Genomic DNA, 22,686 nt, shown 5'->3' with positions numbered 1-22,686 from the left:
ACACCTGATAACAAGGTTGTCACCTGCAATGAAGAGGGAGTGAAAATCGACTTGCCCATTTCTTGTTTCACCATAGCTACTCTCTCCTTCCATTTGTCGCACACTTCCCTTCTAGTGTTTCTCAAGTAGCTACTTTTTAAACTGCAGGAGAATGCTCCGAAATTTCCGATTTAATGGATACTTTTGGAGGTTACCTGACATAGATGAATTACCCAGCAGAATCTTCGATTTCCCTGGCTATTCCTTTGAAATCTGTAGGGTTCCCAGGCACTCCTCCCACCAACACTGGAATAATGATGGTCTGGTCATTGGAAACTCTAGACCAATATTTCTTTTTGCTGCATCAGTTGACATTTTTATTTTCTCAGTGATTAGTCTAACACAATATGTGTGACTTTAGTCCAATATTAAATAGATGTTGAGATAGGGTTTTGTGACCTGAATCAATTACTGTGACCTTTCACAGTGATCTCTGAAAGGTGAACGTTTCTTTTTCATAAACTGTGTAGTTTACTCGTTCACTTTGCTCCATGTGGTGATAATTTTCATCTCTTCATTTCATTCCCTTACTTTACTGTGAAGAAAGTGTGAATCCAGGTTGCATTCCACAAGTTAGTTTCAAGGACCTTTGTGGAATTAACCTTTCTCTGTGGTATTTAGCACTGACAGAAGCACGTTGTGTTTAATCCTGCACCCCACCTCATTGAAAATCCACATGTCCTTTCAGACATATTGGACATAGATCAGAAGGGGTAAAAAAAATATGTAAACATAGCATTTATGTAACACATTTTACAGCCTCAGAACAGCTCAGTAGGATTTAGAGCCAATGAATTAGCATTTTGGAAGTTTCATCAGAGCTGTTATGTTGGTTGGCATGGCAACCAAATTGTGCACAGCAAGATCTCTAAACAACAGCGAGGAAACAGATCAGAGAGCTTGCTTCCCATAGTGGCAGGTGATGGCGCGATGTTGGCAAGGACACAGAAAAAAACACCGTGCTCTCCTTCCATTATTGATGGTTCCTGTTCTCCTGCCCAGATGGTTACAGACGTCATATAATGTCTGCACTGAAAGACAGCGTCTCTAAATGTGCAACATTCCCTCTGGACTACACTGAAGTGTCAACCTTGAACTATGTTTCCAACCTAAAGGCAAGAGGGTTGCCACCTTTACTGCGTTAAATGAAAATGTCTCAAACCTGAGAAGCAGAAGGGCTTCACTGAAAGTCCAGTGAACCACTGACCTTTCAAAGATTCCACATCAGACCTACCCAAAATTGCATCATGTTTGTGCTGAACACAATGGAGTCAAGCTGTAGAGATGGTGTTCTATCACCCTCTGAAATAGATCTGAAATGGATCTATTGAGGAATTTTGGGGTATGCCTGAAAATTCTAGTTTTTTGACATTACTTTTTGTGCTCATGGTACTTTCAGTCTACTGTGTTTCATCTTGCAAATAGTTTGTACTCCTGGAAATATGAAAATAAAATAGATATTCTTTGATACAACTGCAACTGTCTGAACCCCAACTACATCATGTTAATTTAGAAATGTTTAACAGTATGTTACAATATTTACAAAGAAATTATAGGAACCAGAGATCATCTTGTTGCCAGACAATTCTGACATACCAATTAATAGTTAGCCTTAAAACCTACTGTAATATTGCTCTGTTATTGATGCCATTCTGGTCAAGTAGCATTGTCACAGAATATTTAAAAGTCTGCTGTGGTAGAGCAAAAGATATTGGGCTCTGTTTTCTGATTTTATTCAGTGTTGGGACAAGTGTGTTAGTTGATGCATGATGTGCCTCCCTCAGTGCTGAGGGAACTCACCAATCAGCTTGTTAAGAGCCGCCAGGAGGCAAACCTGCCTACTTCTCAGCCAAACACGAGCTGGGTTCCCGGGTCACCGAAAGGTGCCTGCCAATCAGAAATATTGATTCAGCCATACACCTCAAGGAACCCAGTGGCAAAAAAGTAAGCTTTTTTTTTGGGCCCTCTGACAGGGTGGAGGTCATTGGGAGAGGGGTGGGTTTGATTCAAGGTCAAGGGAAAGACTCCCATACACCACCCTCTTGCCCCACAAAGGTGCCTCTGATTGCCCCTAGGTTGAAACAACTGGAGGCCTCTCCCAATTCGGCAGGCAAGTCGCCCTGGTTTCCCAGTCAGGAAACCTGTCAGGATGGCAGAGGTTGAGACTCTTAACTGGCCATTAATTGACCATTGAATGGCCACAGTAGATGGTGAGTGGAGTGGATACCCCATGAGCATTTTTACTCAGAACTTAATTAACGAGTGAGTATCTCACCAGGGCCAACTCACCCAATTATTTCCCCATCTCACCACTTTTTTTAAAAATTCACTTATGGGATATGGGCATCTCCAGTATTTATTGACCATAATTAAATATAGTTAAGAGTCAACCACATTGCTGTGGGTCTGGAGTCACATGTAGTCCAAAATCAGGTAAAAACGGCATTTTTCTTCCCTAAAGGACATTACTGAACCAGGTGGATTTTCCCAACAATTGATATGGTTATCATTAGACTCTTAAGTCCTGATTTTTATTGAATTCAAATTTCCTCATCTGCCATATTGAAATTCAAACCTAGGTCCCTAGAACAGTGCCTGAATCTCTGCATTAACAGTCCAGTGATAATGCCTCTAGGCCATCGCCACTTCTGGAGACTGGAGGGGTGAAAATGTTCTGCCATCAAGCTGCCATTGGAGAAAATAACCAACTGTAACAATATCTAACTGAGATTCTATCTTGTAACAAAACTGTAAGGGGATAAGTTCATGATCATATCATATGATATAATTTCATCACCTTGTGTTTAGATATACTATCCCATATTTGCATATCACAAATTACCTTTCTCCACATCTATCTTAACTAAACTTTTGTTCGCCCTTAACCTGTATCAATTCTTTTATCCTCATAAAGCATCTTTGGGGAGTTGGTTATCCCATGACCAATATTACTAAGACAGATTATGTGGTTATCACCACTTCGGTGTTTCTGGGAGCTTGTTATGCACATATTCACCGCATTACAACAATAATGACATTTCAGACGTATGTCACTGGTTGAAGAATATTTTAGTGCACCCTGAGGCTGTGTAAAAATGCATCTTAACCATTAAAATGAACAGATTTGTAGATTATAAGAAAGCACTGGACAGAACAATGCATAAGAACATAACGGAGATCCTACAGAAAGTCAGAATTGATGGAAAACCATTAGTTTTATTCACGCATTTACTCAGAACCAAAAGTGGCAGTCGGAGTTAATAAGTTAACAAAATGAGCGATGATCAGAAGAGGAGCAAAAGGAAAACGTTTTACATCACAGACATTTTAAGTTTATTGCAAAAAAAAATCTGGAGTAATCAGCCATGAAAACTGAACAATAACCAATAATACAAGACAGATTGTCGATAGAAAGAATGCCAGACAATATCAGGACAGGTAAAACGCATTAGTTTGGATGACATGGTCAAATAATCAGAAACAGTGGAGCTCCAATGAAAAGTAATCTTTGAATGAAGCAATTGTTTGATTTGGAGAGTCCGATGATAGCAGATACCAGAATAACAAATAAACTGGATGAGGAGGATGATTACAAAGTGAGTGTTTAACAATGACGGAGTTATTGCATAACTACAAAAGCAATCTGCTGATTAGAAAATGCTGGCCTATTTAATGTGGTTCAATAGTATCATGCTGACGTGAAAACAAGAGCATCTGAATTCTGGTGTTTGAGACACAGAGTGACATTAATTGGAAAGGAAGCAAGAGGGCATTAAAAAAACACAGAGAACAGTGAAATGCAGGTCTGGCACCATCTGGCAGTGAAACAAATGAGGAGATCCCTGAATCCACACAGGAAAGGAAAAAACAAAGAAAATCAATGTTGGAGATAATAAGAAGATTGTTGTCAAGGGGCATGTGATCTGGGCATCAGAGGGGAGGGTATAAATAAGTATAAAGTAAACAAAGTTCCTTAGAGACGGAGAGATGTACAGCACGGAAACAGACTCTTCGGTCCAACCGACCAGATATCTTAACCTAATTTAGTCCCATTTGCCAGCACTTGGCCCATATCCCTCTAAACCCTTCCTATTCATATACACATCCTGATGCCTTTTAAATGGGTGTAATTGCACCAGCCTCCACCACATCCTCTGGCAACTCATTCCATACATGCACCACCCTCTGCATGAATATGTTTCAAGTTTCACAACATCCTTCCTATAACAGGGAGACCAGACTGCACACAATATTGCAAAAGTGTCTGAAACAATGTCAAAACATGACCTCCTAATTCTTCTCCTCAATGCTCTGACCAATATAGAAAGCACACCAAATGCCTTCTTCACTATCCTATCTACCTGGGACTCACTTTCAAGGAGCTACGAACCTGCACTCCAAAGGTCCCTTTGTTCAGCAACACTTCCCAGGATCTTACCACTAAGTGTATAAGTTCTGCCCTGATTTGCCTTTCCAAACTGCAACACCTCATATTTACCTAAACTTAACTCCAACTGCCACTCCTCAGTCCATTGGCCTTCTTCAAAGCCAAGATGACTTTTCTTTCTTATTTTGCTAAATCATATCATAGCAATTACAGAAACATGGTTCAGGGATGGACAGGACTGGCAGCTTAATGTTCTAGGATATAAATGCTACAGGAAGGATAGAAAGGGAGGCAAAAGAGGAGGGGGATGGTATTTCTGATAAGGGATAGCATTACAGCTGTGCTGAGGGAGGATATTCCTGGAAATACATTCAGGGAAGTTATTTGGGAAATAAGAAAGGAATGATCACCTTATTGGGATTGTATTATAGACCCCCTAATTATCAGAGGGAAACTGAGAAACAAGTTTGTAAGGAGGTTTCAGTTATCTGTAAAAATAATAGGGTGGTTATGGTAGGGGATTTTAACTTTCCAAACATAAACTGGGTCTGCCGTAGTGTTAAGGGTTTAGATGGAGAGGAATATGTTAAGTGTGTACAAGAAAATTTTCTGATTCAGTATGTGGATGTACCTACTAGAGAAGGTGCAAAACTTGACCTATTCTTGGGAAATAAGGCAGGGCAGGTGACTGAGGTGTCAGTGGGGGAGCACTTTGGGACCAGCGACCCCAATTCTATTAGTTTTAAATAATTATGGAAAAGGATAGACCAGATCTGAAAGGTGAAGTTCTAAATTGGCGGAAGGCTAATTTTGATGGTTTTGGCAAGAATTTTCAAAAGCTGATTGGAGGCAGATGTTCGCAGGTAAAGAGACTGCTAGAAAATGGGAAGCCTTCAGAAATGAGATAACAAGAGACCAGTGACGGTATTTTCCTGTCATGGTGAAAGGAAAGGCTGGTAGATGTAGGGATTGCTGGATGACTAGAGAAATTGAAGTTTTGGTTAAGAAAAAGAAGGAAGTATATGTCAGATATAGACAGGATAGATCGAGGGAATCCTCAAAAGAGAATAAAGGCAGTAGGAGTATACTTAAGAGGGAAATCAGGGGGGCAAAAAGGGGACATGAAATAGCTTTGACAAATAGAGTTAAGGAGAATCCAAAGGGTTTTTACAAATACATTAAGGACAAAAGGGTAACTGGGGAGATAATAGGGCCCCTCAAAGATCAGCAAGGACGTCTTTGTGTGAAGCCACAGGAAATGGGGGAGATACTAAACGAATATTTTGCATCAGTATTTTCTGTGGAGAAGGATATGGAATTTATAGAATGTACGGATATAGATAGTGATATCGTGAAAAATGTCCATTTAACAGAGCATGAAGTGCTAGATGTCTTGAAATGCATAAAGGTGGATAAGTCACCAGGACTTGATCAGGTGTACCCTAGAACTCTGTGGGAAGCTAGGGATGTGATGGCTGGGCCTCTTGCTGAGATATTTGTATCATCAATAGTCACAGGTGAGGTGCTGGAAGACTGGAGGTTGGCAAACATGGTGCCACTGTTTTAAGAAAGGTGGTAAGGACAAGCCAGGGAACCATAGACCAGTGAGCCTGATGTCAGTGGTGGACAAGTTGTTGCAAGGAATCCTGAGGGACAGGATGTACACGTATTTGGAAAAACAAGGACTAATTAGGGATTGTCACATGGGTGTGTACATGAAGAAGTAACAAAGAGGATTGATGAGGGCAGTGCAGTGGAAGTGATCTATATGGACATCACTAAGATGTTCAACGAGGCTCCTCATGGGAGACTGGTTAGCCAGGTTAGATCTCATGGAATATAGGAACAACTAGCCATTTGCATACAGAACTGGCTCAAAGTAGAAGACAGGGGGTGGTAGTGGAATGCTTTTTTTCAGACTGGTGGCCTGTGACCAGTGGAGTGCCACAAGGATCGATGCTGGGTCCAGTACATTTCGTCATTTATATAAATGGATGTGAACATAGGAGGTATAGTTAGTAAGTTTACAGATGACACCAAAATTGGAGGTGTAGTGGACAGCGAAGAGGATTACCTCAGATTACAAAGAGACCTTGAACAGATGGGCCAATGGGCTGAGGAGTGGCAGATGGAGTTTAATTTAGATAAATGCGAGGTGTTGCATTGTAGGAAAGAAAAGCTTAGCAGGACTTATACACTTAATGGTAAGGTCCTAGGGAGTGATACTGAACAAAGAGACCTTGGAGTACTGGTTCATAGCTCCTTGAAAGTAGAGTCAGAGGTAGATATACTAGTGAAGAAGATGCTTGATATGCTTTTCTTTATTGGTCAGAGTATTGAGTTGGGAGGTTATGTTGTGCCTGTACAGGACATTGGTTAGGCCACTATTGGAATAATGTGGACAATTCTGGTCTCTTCCCTATCAGAAGGATGTTGTGAAACCATGAAAGTGTTCAGAAAAGATTTACAAGGATGTTACCACGGTTAGAGGATTTGAGCTATAGGGAGAGGTTAAAAAGGCTGGGGTGGTTTTCCCTGGAGCATCGGTGGCTGAGGGGTGACCTTATAGAGGTTTATAAAATCATGAGAGGCTTGGAAAGGGTAAATACACAAGGTCTTTTTCATGGTGTGGGGGAGTCCAGAACTAGAGGGCATAGGTTTAGGGTGAGACTGGAAAGATATGAGGGAGACCTAAGAGGCAACCTTTTCATGCAGAGTGTGGTGCGTGTATGGAATAAGCTGCCAGAGGAATTGGTGGAGGCTGGTACAATTGCAACATTTAAAAGTCATCTGGACGGGTATATGAATAGGAAGGGTTTGGAGAGATATAGGCCAAGTGCTGGCAGGTGGGACGAGATTAGTTTGGGATATCTAGTCAGCATGGATGAGTTGGACTAAAGGGTCTGTTTCTGTGCTGTACATCTCTAGGGCACTATCTGTGACTATTGCTACAAAACTAAAGCTAATTCCAGTAAATCTATTTTAAGTCATTTCAGCTTTTAGCTCCAGCAGCAATGAAACATTTAGCACCAAGACCATGAAGGAATGACATTTTCATATTTATTTTATTTCACTCTGGGCTATATTCACTATTCAAGTATCTAAAATGTATGTTAAAACTTTGTCAAAACTTTGTCAAATATTGGTGAATCAGATAAATGAGATTAGGTGCTGAGAAAATTATCTTTATCTTGGATCTGTCGAATATTAACCAAAGCATATGCTGTGTAATCGATTTATTTATTTTGAGAAGAAAACCCAATATTTGTCTCGGTAACATCTCCACATTCATTTGGAAATACGGGAATAGTTTCCAGGTTTATTTAGTTATGTGCCCTTTCTGCCAAGTTTCTGCAATGTTATTATCTCTTTCTAAATTCACGTTAGTGCTTCTAAACTTTCCACTGAATTACTTATGTTACAGTACGCTCTGCTTTCATTAAAATGTCTTTACAATTCAAGAACCTTACATTTTTGCAATGGGAACACGACTTATGTGAGGGAGGAAACATTCACAGCACCCTGCCGTTTAAACACTAGGATATGCTTCATTGGTGAGTCCACGCTAACATTCATGGAATTGTAAATTAACACTTCACAGGATGAGGCTATTCAGCCTGTCAACTCTATGTCAGCTCCTCCAAAGTTTAGTCCGGTTTTTCCTACTCTTTGCCACTATTCCTGCAATCTTGAGCCCTTCTGTTTCTGTTTAGTCAACTTCTCTCTGACAATTATCAATTAAGCTGTTCCCATTTTAGAAAGTGAGTTATTTTATCTCCAGCTCACTGCATGAAAATGTTTTTCCTTGAGTCGCTTTTTTTTATTTGCCAATTACTTTAAATCTTAATTGTCTACTTATCAACTCATCAGCTTATTGAAAACAGTTTCTCTTTTTTTTACCCCATCAAAATCCTTTATGAGTTTAAACACCTCTATTTTATATCCCCTTTATCTTCCCAGCTTCTCTACATGACCTTTGTTCTGTGTATGCATGAAGCTGAGATCTGATAATACACTATCCACAGGTTTCCCACAGCCAGACCATATTAAATTCTGCAAAAAATTGTACCTACCTCATCCCACCACTTTTCAACTCAAAGCATAAGAACCCAGAGCGGGAGTAGGCAATTCAAGTCCTGTAGCCTGCTACGCCATTTAATATAATCATCTCAGCCCCTCCACTCCACTCTACTCTACTCCACTCCACTTCCTTGCCTCCTCGCCATAACACTTTAACCCATGGGCTAATTAAAAGCCTGTCTATCTCCTCAAATTTAATCAATGTCCCAGCATCCACCACACTCTTGGGTAAATACAGTTCCCCAGAATAAGCAGTTTCTCTACAAGACATATTGACACTATTAGAAACTTTCTCTCACTGTAATGGATTGGGACAAGCTAGAGGTTTGTCGTGAGCTTGAGAGATGTGTTGCAATGTGTAGGGAATGTATTGGAGAAAAGCTAGGAATCACGAGGCATTGCTTGGCTGGCAATGAGAAGGGCACTATCTGTGAGATCCTTCATTTTTGCCCTCGAAACAGTGCAGGGGTGGGGACAGTGGTGCTGAGACTGTCACACATCTCCTGCTGGAATGTGCCTTTGCAGAGGAAGAGCATCAGAACAACAGGAGAGTCGATGAACGATCCTGCCTTCTGACTCGGCTTGACCTGTTGTGTTTTTTTCCAGCTCCACATTTTATCAACTCTGACCTCCAGCATCGGTGGTTCTCACTACCTCCATTGCAAAGGAAGTTTGGAGAAAGATGCATTGTTTTTCATCGAGGTTCGTCCTGAGAAGCTTGGTGATGCAGGACTGTGTACTCTACAGTCTGTTCCCTGGAACACACACATCGAGTGGGGCTGGAGGACCTTCAGTTCAGTGAAAGATGCTCATTGTTCTCACTGAAACATGTTGGTCTTCTGGAACAAAGAATTTATCTCGACCAATTGTCACAGACTGGCATATTCCAGTATCCAGGACTGAGTGTTGAGGGACAGCTGCTGCTAAGGCACAGTGGGGAAAGACCACTGTCTAAGGTCTTCCTGCTGAAGTTAAATGGAGTACATTCAGTTATCAAACCCTCCTGGTACCTCAAATGCATGTAAACATCACCTTGTTCAAGTAGGAGATGCCTCTGGTTTGTTTGAATAGATTCAAACTCCAAGGTTTGTTTGTTTCCTTGAGATGCTATTGTACAGAACTGAACTGCGTTTGTGACTGTGTATGTATAAAGATATCTTGTATGATTAAAATATATTTTTTAAAATAAAAAAAATCACAAAATATTGGACTATCACTCAGTATAAAGAAAAGGTGACATCTGAGCAGAAACAATGCATTACAGGTGTCTGGGCTGAGATATCACTTTATCTTAATATGGATAAAACCTTAAGTTATCTTGGGGCTGTGACTTGAAAGAAATTCTGGCATTTACTTCAATCAAAACTTGCATTCCCATTCTAAGTGATTAAACACTTATCAGCAATCTAGGTTTGTTTGATACATCACATCAGTTGTACGACACTTTGAACTTTTACTTTAAATTCTGTGTGCTATGATCGTGTCCCCTAGTTACCCGAGGACGGAGCAGCAGTACTTTCAAATAAACCTGTTGGACTGCAACCTGGGGTTGCGTGATTTTTTTACTTTGTCCACCCCAGTCCAAAACTGGCACCTCCATATCATCAATAAAGTCCAAGACCCAAATAAGATTGGGATAGAATTTAATTGCAAACCTGCAGCAACAAAGTGTTGTGAATAAGGCAATAAATTATTTAAAATGGTGTTGCTTCTGAGAATATTATATACATGAAATAATAAAACATGAAATAATTGAATAATTTATTTTATTCCATTCTGCTATTAGCCCAAACCAGATAGCCAATTGATCTTAGAGACACGTCTGCTTCAAATCTGTCTCTTGTAAGCATATACCATTACATTGTTATGGCAACCGACATTGTTCGACTAAGTTTTGATTTATAGACTTGCCAAACTTGTCAACACAAAAGCTCATCAACTGGTCCACCTTGTTTGTGTCAACTTGAGTGACTGCATCATACTCATTGCCTTTCTCTTCCTCACAGCTCTGCATATTTCTTTTACAGGAACAGGGAGTCACGTTTAACATTATCTCATTGAGTATTGTTTCCGTTTAATGTAGTTAAACTATTAGTGCAAGGAATCTGGCTGAGAGCAAAGCTGTATAATCTCCCTCTCAGACCTTCCATGGTACACGGCAACCCATAGCTGGTAGAACCATGCAGGTGAGCTGTCCATCACCATATCTCGCACCATCACCACTGCCCCAGCATCCCAGTCCCCATGCCCTACCAGAGCCCCCCTCCCTGCCTCTCTGCCTGCAAGCAATGATCTTCCGCAGATAGACAGGAGAAAGAAGAGGAGAGAGGCGTGAGATGAGAAGGAGAAAAAGCAAGAGGAGAGGAAAAGAAGAGGAGAGACAGAGAGAGAGAAAAAGAGAGAACAGAGAAGAGAAGGACAGAGAGATAGAAGGAGAGAGAGAGAAGGAATTGAGAGAGAGGAGAGAGAAAGAAGGAGGAGAGGAGAGAGAGAGAGAGAGAGGAGAGATATGGAGAGAGAAGGACAGAGAGATAGAGGAGAAAGGGGTGGAGGAGAAAGAGAGAAGAAGAAAAGAGAGAGAAAGAGAACAAAGGAGAGAGAGGAAAAGAACAGAGAGAAAGAAAGGAGAAAGAGGGAAAGAAAGATAGGAGAGATAGAAGGAAGGAGAGGAGAGTGTGAGCGAAGGAGAAAGATAGAATGAATGAGAGAGCAAGAGAGAGAGAGAGAAGAAGGACAGAGAAAAATCAGAAGGAGGGAGAGAGAGATGGGGAGAGAGAGAGAAAAGCAAAGAATGTGCGAGAGAGAGAAAGAGAAGAAAGTGAGAAAGGGGGAGAAGGAGAGAAGGAAATGGAGAAGGAGAGAGAGAAAAGAGAGATAGAGAGATGAGAAGGAACAGTCGGAGGGAAGAAGGAGTGGGACCGAGGGGAGAGAGAAAGAGAGGGAGGAGAGAGGGAGATCACAACACCAACTGTTCAGATGAAACCCCACCACTCCACTGTTGTTCACCAACCCTCAAGCCATTCACTCACTCAAATTCCTCATCACTCACACCCCACCACCCATTAATCAGTCACCCACTCACTCACCTATCCCTCCAGACATTCAATCACTCACTCATTCCTTCAGTCATTCATTGATCCACCTCTTCAATCACACATATGCTTGTCCAGCCACCGACCCACCCCCTCAACACACACACACACACACACACACACACACACACACACACACAAGCCCCATACTGAACCTCATTCAATGACCCCTTCAACCAATCACTCTTTCAGCCCCACCATTCTTCAGCTTCACCATTGTTTAATTTCAGCCCGAGTCTGGGATGTATAATCACTTGCCCTGATTGACTCTTCTCCAAGCAAGGAATCTTTCTCTCCCATATTTTCTGCTGATAGGTTCATGAGAGATTGAATCAGCATTAACCATTGGAAGCACCCTCTGACTGGGGAGCAACTTCCATGCAAATTCATGCAGACGCATCTACCTGTATTTTGAATAATGACAATGGTGAGTAATGCAGGACACCAGAGGGGGTTGCCCTATAGCCCACAGGCTGCCTGTTGGACGAACCTGATCTACACCTTAGAGGAGAGTGGCAGCATTCTATATAAAGGATAACAAATGTGTGCAAGTCAGCAGAGTAAGAGCATCAAACTAATATGAAGTTCCAGATGGATTCTGATGCTTTACAGATCTGTACAATGTTGCATTGGAAGCTGATTCAAAACTGAAACCCTCCAAGGTAAAATTGAGGGATTCTTAGCATGGAGGACAAATTAATATGACAGCCCCAGGCTAACGCGAGAACAGCAACTTGGAATTCCAGATATTAGGCAAGATGTTAAAGCCAACTGTTAAAGTAAAGATGTTAAAGTAAAAACAATGACTGCAGATGCTGGAAACCAGATTCTGAATTAGTGGTGTTGGAAGAGCACAGCAGTTCAGGCAGCATCTGAGGAGCAGTAAAATCAACGTTTCAGGCAAAAGCCCTTCATCAGAAATAAAACTTTATTCCTGATGAAGGGCTTTTGCCCGAAACGTCGATTTTGCTGCTCCTCGGATGCTGCCTGAACTGCTGTGCTCTTCCAGCACCACTAATCCAGAAAGATGTTAAAGCCATTCATCTCAGCAGAAGCAAGTTGACAGCTTGGACTAATAACCCAAAACATTCCAGAAGAGGCTCATAGGCTTTCACAAGGCGTAAATAAAAGCTAAAATCAGCAGCGTCAGCTGAGAAAAATTCAAAGCAAAACTACAGAGTGCATCAACAAGTCGACCCTGGGAGGAAGTGAGGTGGAGCCATAGCCCCCATGTGTACAATGCGTGCAAAGTGACTGACAAGAGAGGGACTGACTAGATTAACAAACAGTTTTGATATTGCTTAAAATCAGTTGTTTGCGTGGTAAGTAACTTGGAGAACTCACAATATGAGTTTTGAAAAGCAGGATAGTTAAAATAACTGCACAGAGGCCAATATCCCATCACCCTTTATTGACATGTGCAAAGTACATAGGCTCTAACCAAATTGCTCAGAGCCAGTCCCTAGACTGAGGGGAACTTCTGACTCCCCTGTTTATACCTGTCAGGGCACTCCCTGATTGGTTACTGACTCAATTTAAGACTCTCATAGTCAATGAGATCCACCTGACCCTCATTCCAATCACTACAGGGGTGTACACAGCACTTGGTTTGTCATGGTCATGTGACAATTGAGGCAGATATCACCTTACAAACAGCTCAAATAATGAGACACTACAGGCAACATTGTACCTCATGAACATGTAATGTCTAGAATCCAAGTATTTTGCTTTTGTTTTCGTGAAAATCCAACAGGCTCTCTTTGTTGGCCCATCCTTAAATAAAGTGAACCTTGATATCTCCAGATGAATCCCAGAGAAAGTTCATTTTCAATGAGGTATTTGCATAAAATGATCCGGAACTCCATTGTTAAATGTCATACAACTGCCATTTTAATTGTATGTTTGTGTTCGCTTGTAAGAATTATTTTCTATATCTTCACAAAACTCTGGGACTTGATCTTTCTTCATGTTCTAGTGGTTATAATTCAGGTCACTCACTGTCACAGCCCAGGTTCAGTTCCTGATCAAGGATTCAGATCTTGCATTCAGCTACAGTGGGAACATCTGATGTTGGAATGTAAGCCGACACAGGGTGGGCTAGGACTTGGATGGTAGACTGCGTGGGTGCAGTAAGCTTTGGTCTCTTGTGGCTCAGTGGGAGTATTCCTACCTCTGGACCAAAAGATCTGGGTTCAAATCTCAAATGGCTAGGAAGTGAGACTTAATAAGTCCGAATAAGTTGGTTCAGAATACATGTTTGAGTCCTGGGCTAAAGCATAAATTGACAAACAGCTTGACTGAGAAAGCTTACCAATAGCAGTCCACCAAATTCCAAAACAAGAAGAGAGCAATTGTGGGTGAAGTCAGCAAGGAGAGGCTCTCTGCTCTACTATTGTGGGCCTGGGTTCAAGGGCCATCAATGGCACCTACATCAACAAGAAGTGTCCCTTCACCAGGATTGTGTCAGTCTGGGACTGGATCCCAATAGGTATTGTGTCGAACGTAAAGATGCAACTGACCATTGTTATTTGCAGTGGCCATCTACACTATATCAGGAAGCACAACCATTTTGAGAAGTGACACAAGAATGTGTCTGTGAACCCATTGCCCTGCTTTTAGTGATGTGCAGAATGGATATTGTGTGAATGGAGGGCGAGTTGGGGAGGTTGTAGTGTTGGCCTCTTAGTGAGGCCATGCACTTCAGTGTCCTTAAGATCGCCAAAGCTGCAGGAGCCAAGAAACAATACCAGGAGTTTTTAATACATTTGTCAAGTAATTCAACCATAATAAAGTATTTGTGAACAGGAAAAGGGAAATACTGGGTCATGGCAGTGGTCACTGTTAAAAGATTTGAAACATGGCAGATAATTTCCACAGAGCATGCTTATACAAAGAGCAATAACAGCGAACTAATCAGTTACAGTAATGGCATTTCACAGATAAAGATTGAGGGATATCAGAGATAACGTCACTGCTCTTCTCCATATATTATTCACATGAGAGAAGATCTTGGTTTATCATCTCATCACTAAGATGACACCTCGGACAGTGCAGCACTACCTCAGTACTACGCAGAAGTGTCAGACATATATTGTGGTCAGCTCTTATGATGGGGTGGGGGGAATTATGGCACTACATCTCTGACTCATGACAGTGTGTTAACACACAGAGGACATCAAGTGCCATTTATACCCTATTTTCTCCTTCTAACCACCAGTCATATATTTAGTGCACACTTGTACCATTCAATAGAGTTAGTACAGCAAATTGATAAATTCATTAATTCACTCTAGCTCTGTTCAATGGTTTATATTTTCTTTGTAGTATGCAGCAATCCGCATTCAAATGAACAAGAAACTAAAAATACTATTAATATGAAAGAGACAGCTGTATAATTCAACAAAGGTGTGATAACAAGTCAAAAGTTTGAACAGAGTATAAAGAACAGCAACGATTAAAAGATTAACATGGAGGGAGATATTAGAGTATGAGAGAAAGCTCGCTTGAGAGATTAAAAAAACAGATGGGTAATTACATAAGAAAAGAATAAGTAAAGTGAGTATTAGTCCAGTAGAGAGTGAGTGTGGGAAAATAAGGAAAAGTCAGAAGAATTAAACAAATATTTTGTGTCTGTCTTTGCTGTAGAGGATGCAAATATATTCCCACAAATAACAATGAATTGGAATGTGAAAGAGAGTAAGGAACTTAAAACAATTACAGTCACCATGGAGGGAAAGTACAGGCCACTTAGTTGAACACATGTCATCGGGAAAATATGGGAAATTTATTATGAACATGAGTCATAGGGAAAATCTGGGAGCGTATTATGAAGGAAGGCACTTGACACAATCAAACAGAATCAATATGATTTTGTGAAAGGGGAACTGAGTTTGACTAATTTATTGAGATTTTTTTTGAGGAAGTAACAAGCAAGTTAGATAAAAAGGAACTAATAGACGTTCCTAAATTTTCATTATGCATTTGACAAAGTGCCAGAGCAAAGGATATTGCACAAAATAAGAGCTCATGGTGTTGTGCATAACATTTTAATATGGCTTGAACATTAGTTCACTAATAGGAAGCAAATGATGGGCATAAATCAGTCTTTTTTGGGATGGCAAGATATGGCAAGTTTAGTCTGCCACATAGATCAGTGCTGGAGCCTCAATGTTCTATAATTTTATAAATGAATTGAATGCAGGGACTAAATGTATGATTGCTTTGTTTAAGGAAAATACAAAGACAGGTAGGAAAGTGAAGAGGACATCTAGAAAAGTGGGGAGAAATTTGCCAGCTGGAAAATGAGAACTTGCTTGCTTTGACGGGGAAAACTGAAAAACAACAGACAGTTAACTTTGACGTACAGAGGATGGGGTGGCCTGGCACATGAAACACAAAATGTTAATATGCAGGCACAGCTGATGACTAGAAAGGCAAATAGAGTTTTCAAAAGGGGAAAAATGGATAAAAGAAGGTTACAGCTGTATGGAAAGTTGGTGGGGATAGCAATATGGAGTTGAGGCCACAATCAGGTCAGCCACTATCTATTGAAAGGTGACCATGATGTGGGCCGAGATGGACAAAATCAGAAGTCACATGACACTAGATTATAGTCTAACAGGTTTAATTGAAATCAAGCTTTTGGAGCTACTCTTTCATCAGGTGCAGCAAGCTAGCGGAATTGAATTTTGTCTATTCTCGTTCCTAATTTATATGAATAGTGGAGGATGGAAGTCAAACAAAATAATAAAACATGTACATTAAAAAAAAACAAATGCTTCCCCCCATTCTGCATCAAGCTTTATCATTCTCAGCCCATGAAATCAGAAGTTACCGCAGCAAACCTCTTGCGATGAACATTTTGAAATTGTGGGGAGATCCAAGATAGCGGCAGTCTGAGTGGTCTGCTGTGCTAGGCTCTGTGCCATACCCCTGGGCAAGGTGGACCTTTACCACCCCTCACCAACCACCACCAGGAGAAAAAAGTACTAATTTAAACTTGCAGATCATCTGGAGCTGCTGAAATTGTGTGTAACAGCTTTAAGGCCAGGATGAAATTGAATAAAGGAAAGGGGTCTAAAGGAACACAGAAGACAGAGCACTCCCCTACTGCATCAGGGGTGCCTGCAGCCGGTGCTCCAACTCCCAGGGTGGCCCCTTTGGATCTAATAGGATAGCAGCATTTACTCTCGGAGTTTGTCAAACTCCGAAAGAAGACTGAAGCAGCAGTAGAGCCACTATCTGCCATGCTGAAAAAGCATGGGCAGGAAATCCAGCTGCTGGAATGAAGATTGGACGCAGCAGAAGAGAGCGTGGTGGAGGTCTCGGGAGGAAGGATCCAAATGCTGGAAGACCAGGTTCGAGTCCATCAGGAACAAGTCGACGACCTGGAGAATAAAAATAGGAGTAAAAACTTACGGCTCATGGGTCTTCGAGAATTCGAGGAAGGCGAGGACCTCATCAGCTTCTTGCAGGGTGGCTCCGGTAGTTCCTGGTGCTGGAGTTGGAGTCGGGCCTGGTCAGTGTGGAGCAGGCCCACCAGATCACAATGTGCAGGTCCGGGTAGGACCTGTGACCCGCGACCCACATGGTCCTAGTGCAACTCCTGTATTATAAAGAAAAACAGTTAATAGTTGAAACAGCAAGAAGACTGGGAAGAAATTCATAGGATTTAATGTAAAAAGGCTCAAACCTAATGTCTTTTCAGGATTTCTCAGGAGCCCTAATTAAGAAGAGATGGGCATTTGATGAAGTCAAGAAAGAATTAAAGGACGTGAACATTCAATATTCCTTGAGGTACCCGGCTATGTTGCATTTCGCCTATGGAGAAAGATAGTATACATCTTTGACTCTGCAGAAAAGGCAAAGGATTTTGTGAATTCTTTGAATTGAAGGACCTGAGTTGGGGTGGGAGGGGAGGGGGCATCATTGCGGACAATGGTATGGGTGTTTTGTAATTGCCTCTTCTTTTCCACTTCTCTCTCCCCCTTTTCCTTTTGTGGTTATTGGCTTTAAACGTACAGCCTTGTTGTAAAATTGGAATTATTTTATATATCAGTCAGTTGGGTATTACCTAAGGCCACTTGTTTTTACTGCTGTCCTTTTGATTTTGTGTTGAGGGTGGCTATATGTGTGATTAAGATGAGTGGAGGGGGATAACGGGCATCCATTGTTAACTCTCAGGATGTAAATAACAGGTTTTCCTCATTTGTGAATTGCATGGGGCTAGGGCACAGCCTCAGCTAGAGGGAGTTAAGATGGGAGTAAGGATTGGGAGGAGTGCCCCCGATGGGCAAGGGGGGAGATCTCAAGCAAATTGCTTTAGTTAAATGTAGTGATTAGTTTTTTTTAATTGTAATAGTTTTTATAGGAGTAGTTTTAGATTTCATAGAGTTAATGTCTTTGTCACTCATCACTCCTCAGATAAGCTTCCTCCTCTTGGGAAACCACAGGCTGCCCTTGGATGATCATGGCTAGTGATTTGTTCAGGTGGTGCACCTGGACTGTAAAAGGAAGCCATTCCCCTATTCAAAGAAAGAAGGTACTGTCAAGCCTTAGAAAGGAAAGGGTGAAAGAGACACATCTAACTGATAAGGAACATCTGAAACTGCAGCAGGGGGGTTATGACAGGGTATTTTTCTCCTCCTTCAACTCTAAGAGTAGAGGAGTGGCTATACAGGTAAGAAAGAGCCTCCCTTTCCAGATTTCGGAACAGATTAAGGACAAACATGAACGGTTTATCATTCTTAAAGCCCTAATACACGGAGAAGAGTGTGGATTCTTGAATGTATATTGTCCCCTGGTGCACCCTCTTAAATTTCTAATTGATGCAGTGGCTAAATTAATGAACCTTGGGGAGCGCCGCACAATCATAGGTGTGGATTTTAATCACCTAATACATCCCGAAGTTGACAGGATGCCAAGGGGCCCGGGGGATACTCACGCTCAGTCTAAAACAGTTGGTGGACATGTGTGAGGAGTTGGGACTAGTGGACGTGTGGAGGCCTCTCCACTCTAATGGAAGAGACTTTACATTCTACCCCAACCCAAACAAGTGCCATACGTGAATTAGCATTTTTTTTATGCCAGCTGATGGTTTGGACTAACATTGGCATGCAAAATTGGGAATATAGCTGTCTCGGATCATGTGCCAGTTTATATAAATGTTAAAATCAAGGCTAGTGGAATGGATGCATGGCACTGGCGCATAGACCCATTTCTGTTAAGGGATAGCAAATTTATTGAGTATATCAGAAGAGAGTTCAGGGCCTCCTGGGATATCAACTCTAGGACGGCCAGTAATCCGTCAGTACTTTTGGAGGCCATTAAGGCATTTTTATGAGGCCTGATCATTTTGTATTCTGCGACTAGAAGGAGGCAGAGGGAGGAGCAACAATGGATGCTGAAGGCCTGGCTCCAGGTAGCTGAGGAAACATATTATTAAAGGCCCTTTCTGGTCAAGTTGCAGCGGGTCACGGCCCCCGGATGGCTCTCGACTCATTGCACACACAAGTGGCTAAAAAAGAGGTCTCCTTTGCTGAACAAAGATTGTTTGAATTTGATAAGTCAGGTAGATATCTGGCATATTTGGTTAGGAGGAAAAAGGCTTCCCAATCTATTATGTCTGTTAGAGAGAAGGCTGGTACGATTACCCGTGAGTTGAAGGAGATCAAAGTTAGATTTACGGAATACTTCACAGAGCTATGTTGGTCGGAGGGGGTCAAACACGGTGCAGTGAGAATGCAGTCCTTTTTTTGAGAATCTGGACCTCCCCAGTATAAACGCAGAACAGGCTTCCCTGTTGAATGTGCCTATAACAGTACAGGAAGTGCAGGAAGCAATAAAGCATCTTTAGGGTGGCAAAGTGCCAGGGCTGGATGGATTCCCAAGTGAATTCTATAAGGAATTCGTAAATGTGTTGATTGAGCCACTTCATATGTACAGGATTGTCTGCCATCTGCTCTTAGGGAAGCTAATATCTTTCTCATTTTTAAAGAAGGGGAAAGACTCTGAAGAATGTGCTTCATACAGACCAATTTCACTATTGAATGTAGATTTTAAAATTCTATCCAAGATACTGGCTTGGAGGTTGGAAAAGGTCCTGCCCCATATTATAAAAGAAGATCAGATGGATTTTGTCAAAGGCCGTAGCTCCTCCAACATCAGGCACGCCAGCAAAGATTGATCCTGGGTCCGGTGGTCTCTCTAGATGCAGAAAAAGCATTTGATCGGATAGAATGGCCATATCTAATTAACATGGATCCAGTAATTCTTCTTTCGCCCTGCCTGGGGGAACACGGGAAGAGATGTGTAACCTCCTTAACCAATGCGCGAGGAAGAACATTCTGGTGAATTGGACAGCAGAAAACCACCAGGTCTTATGGGGTGGCGTAGACTGGTGATGGAGCATCTCCCCCAAGACTACCTCACAGGTATGATGCACCAGAAAATGGAATGGTTTTATAGGACATGATGGCCCTTTTTAAATTATATTGATGCTGACTTATCAGCAGTATTAGTCAGGGCCATGGTATAGCCGTGGGAATCATTACGAGTGCCTGTGGGGCCCTGGGAGGAGGAGACTGGAAGGAAAAGAATATGAGTACTGGAATGGAAGCCTCAGTGGAGGTGTGATGAGTAGGTTAGAATAAAGTACTGAGATATTATTTAAGTTATTTGAATGTAGTTTAAGCTAGTATTGATTTAATATGTTGGTAGTTTAGTTTTAGTTAAGCAGATATGTTTGTTTTGGTAGAATAGTGGGTTAAAAAATGTGTTGCTGGAAAAGCGCAGCAAGTCAGGCAGCATCCAAGGAGCAGGAGAATCGACGTTCGAGGAATGAGGAAGGTGTGCCACACAGTCTAAGATAAAAGGTGCTTTTCCAGCAACATATTTTTCAGCTCTGATCTCCAGCATCTGCAGTCCTCACTTTCTCCTAGAATAGTGGGTTGTTTATTAATAATGGTACTATGCTATGGCCTTGTTTTTTTGGACTTTTTTTCCTGTTTTGATAGTGTTATTCCTTTTCTTTATATATAAATGCTTTGTAAAAGATTTAAAAAGCTTTTCAACAAAAATACTTATGTTAAAAAAAAGGCCATATCTGTTTGGGGTCCTAGAGTGCTTTGGTCTGGGGTGATCCTTTGCCAGATGGGTGGTAGTATTCTATAATGATCCTAAAGTGGCAGTCATTACAAATGATGCTAAGTCAGATAACTTTAATATTGGGAGAGGCAGTCGACAGGATGTCCTCTGTCACCACTGTTATTCACCTTGGTAATTCAGCTGTTAACCAAGGCATAAAGGAGGGACCCTGCAATAGTGGTGCCACGGGTGGGAATGGGGAGCTTAACATCAATTTATATGCTGACAACGTCCTTTTGTTCTTGGCCAATCCGAAGAAGTCTGTTCCTCGACTGACTCAAACAATTCATTTATTTGACGGTTTCTCGGGCTGCAGGATCAACTTTACAAAATCCGACGCCGGTGGGAGGATTAGAGGAGGTGCCTGATCTGAAGGATGGAATGCAGTTCCCGTTTAGATGGTCATCACAAGATTTTTTTTGTGTTTGGGAATTTTTATTACCAGCAATATAAAGCGAACTATGTACAACTACTAGAGAGGATAAAACAGGATGTGCACCGGTGGGAGGGGTTACTATTATCATGGTTGGGCTGAATAGCCCTGATTAAGATGAATGTTCCTCCTCGCCTGCTGTATCCCATGAGAATGCTCCCGTTGTTGTTACCCAGACAAGTGTTACGGAGGCTCAGTGTTTGACTAGGGTCCTTTATTTGCTGCCACATGCGCCCCTAATTAAATTTATTAAATTGCAGCTTTTGCAGGGTGAGGGAGGGGTGGATCTTCTGGATTTGAAGAAATATCAAATAAATGCCCTGTTAGCATATGTTGGTGACTGGGTTTGAGAGAATTTGGAGACGATTTGGCTTGACATTGAAGCCTTGCAGTCAAGTTGCCATCGACTTAATTTATTATTTATGAATGAGATGCAATTCGTGATCGAGCAGTGTAAGTGTCCAATCATTTTAAATACGGTGAAAGCCTGGAGGATAATGAGGCAAGACGAGGGTAAATAGTTTAAGACCTCGCCATTTACCCCGTTGGTGGGAGCCCAAGCCCTAGGGCAATGGACTCCAGCTTTAAGTTATTGGAGAATAAGGGAATCTCATGCCTGGGAGAATTGTTCGAGGGGAGGCCTTAATGTCATTGAGTCAGTTAAGCCAGAAATATGGATTGTTCAATAGGGACCTTTTCCGGTATTTTCAGATAAGGAATTATACACAAAGAAAGATCACGTTCCTGGCTCAGTGTTACAAGTCAGACTTGGAGAAAAGAGTACTCCGGTGTATGGATGCTCTTTCAGTCAGTACCTTGTATCATTTACAGAAAGGTCAGGCCCTGGAGGACGTGGAAGGACTTCATAGGACGTGGAATCCAGAGCTAGGAGAGGATATTTCATCGGAGGCATGGGAAGATATATGGGGAAATGTAAGGAAAATTTCAGTGCAGGCCATGCAATTGAAGATCTTACTGGCACCAGAGAGGCTAACTAAGTTCAAGAGAGTGTCACCCAAATATAAGATTAGTATAGGCACTCATACACACTGCTACTGGTCATGTTGTAAGATCCAGAGATACTGGAGTGCGATATAATGGAGCTAAAGGACATCCTGGGGACAGAAATTAATGTGGATCTGGTATTTCTTCTTCTGGGGTTGCCAAACCTGCCCCCTCTGGGGGAACAGGGGAAGAGATTTTGCAACACTCTGTTCGAGGAAGAACATTCTGGTAAATTGGACGTTGGAAAAACCACCAGGTCTTATGGGGTGGCGTAGGCTGGTGATGGAGCATCCCTCCCAAGACTACCTTACAAATACGGTGCACCACAAAATGGAACAGTTTTACAAGACATGGCAGCCCTTTTTAAATTTATTGACGCAGATTAATAATAGGATCGCATTATTGACTTGTTGTACTGCCTCTACTTTTATAATTTTTGTGTTGTTCTTTTTTGTATATGGATATTTTGTAAAAGATTTTACAAAGTCTTTAATAAAATAGAGTCA

The 22,686-nt window shown here is 41.6% G+C and overlaps 1 pseudogene; it reads left to right on the top strand.

The window, feature by feature from the left end:
- The first annotated feature begins 3,581 nt into the window (after positions 1-3,581).
- Positions 3,582-14,399, top strand: LOC132818175 (small ribosomal subunit protein uS17-like; annotated as a pseudogene).
- Positions 14,400-22,686: the final 8,287 nt, after the last annotated feature.

Source organism: Hemiscyllium ocellatum, chromosome 8 (genome assembly GCF_020745735.1).
Source record: "Hemiscyllium ocellatum isolate sHemOce1 chromosome 8, sHemOce1.pat.X.cur, whole genome shotgun sequence".
Classification (NCBI taxonomy): Eukaryota; Metazoa; Chordata; class Chondrichthyes; order Orectolobiformes; family Hemiscylliidae; genus Hemiscyllium; species Hemiscyllium ocellatum.
The sequence above is the reverse complement of the archived record's forward strand: the minus strand, read 5'-3'. Positions and strand labels throughout refer to the sequence as shown.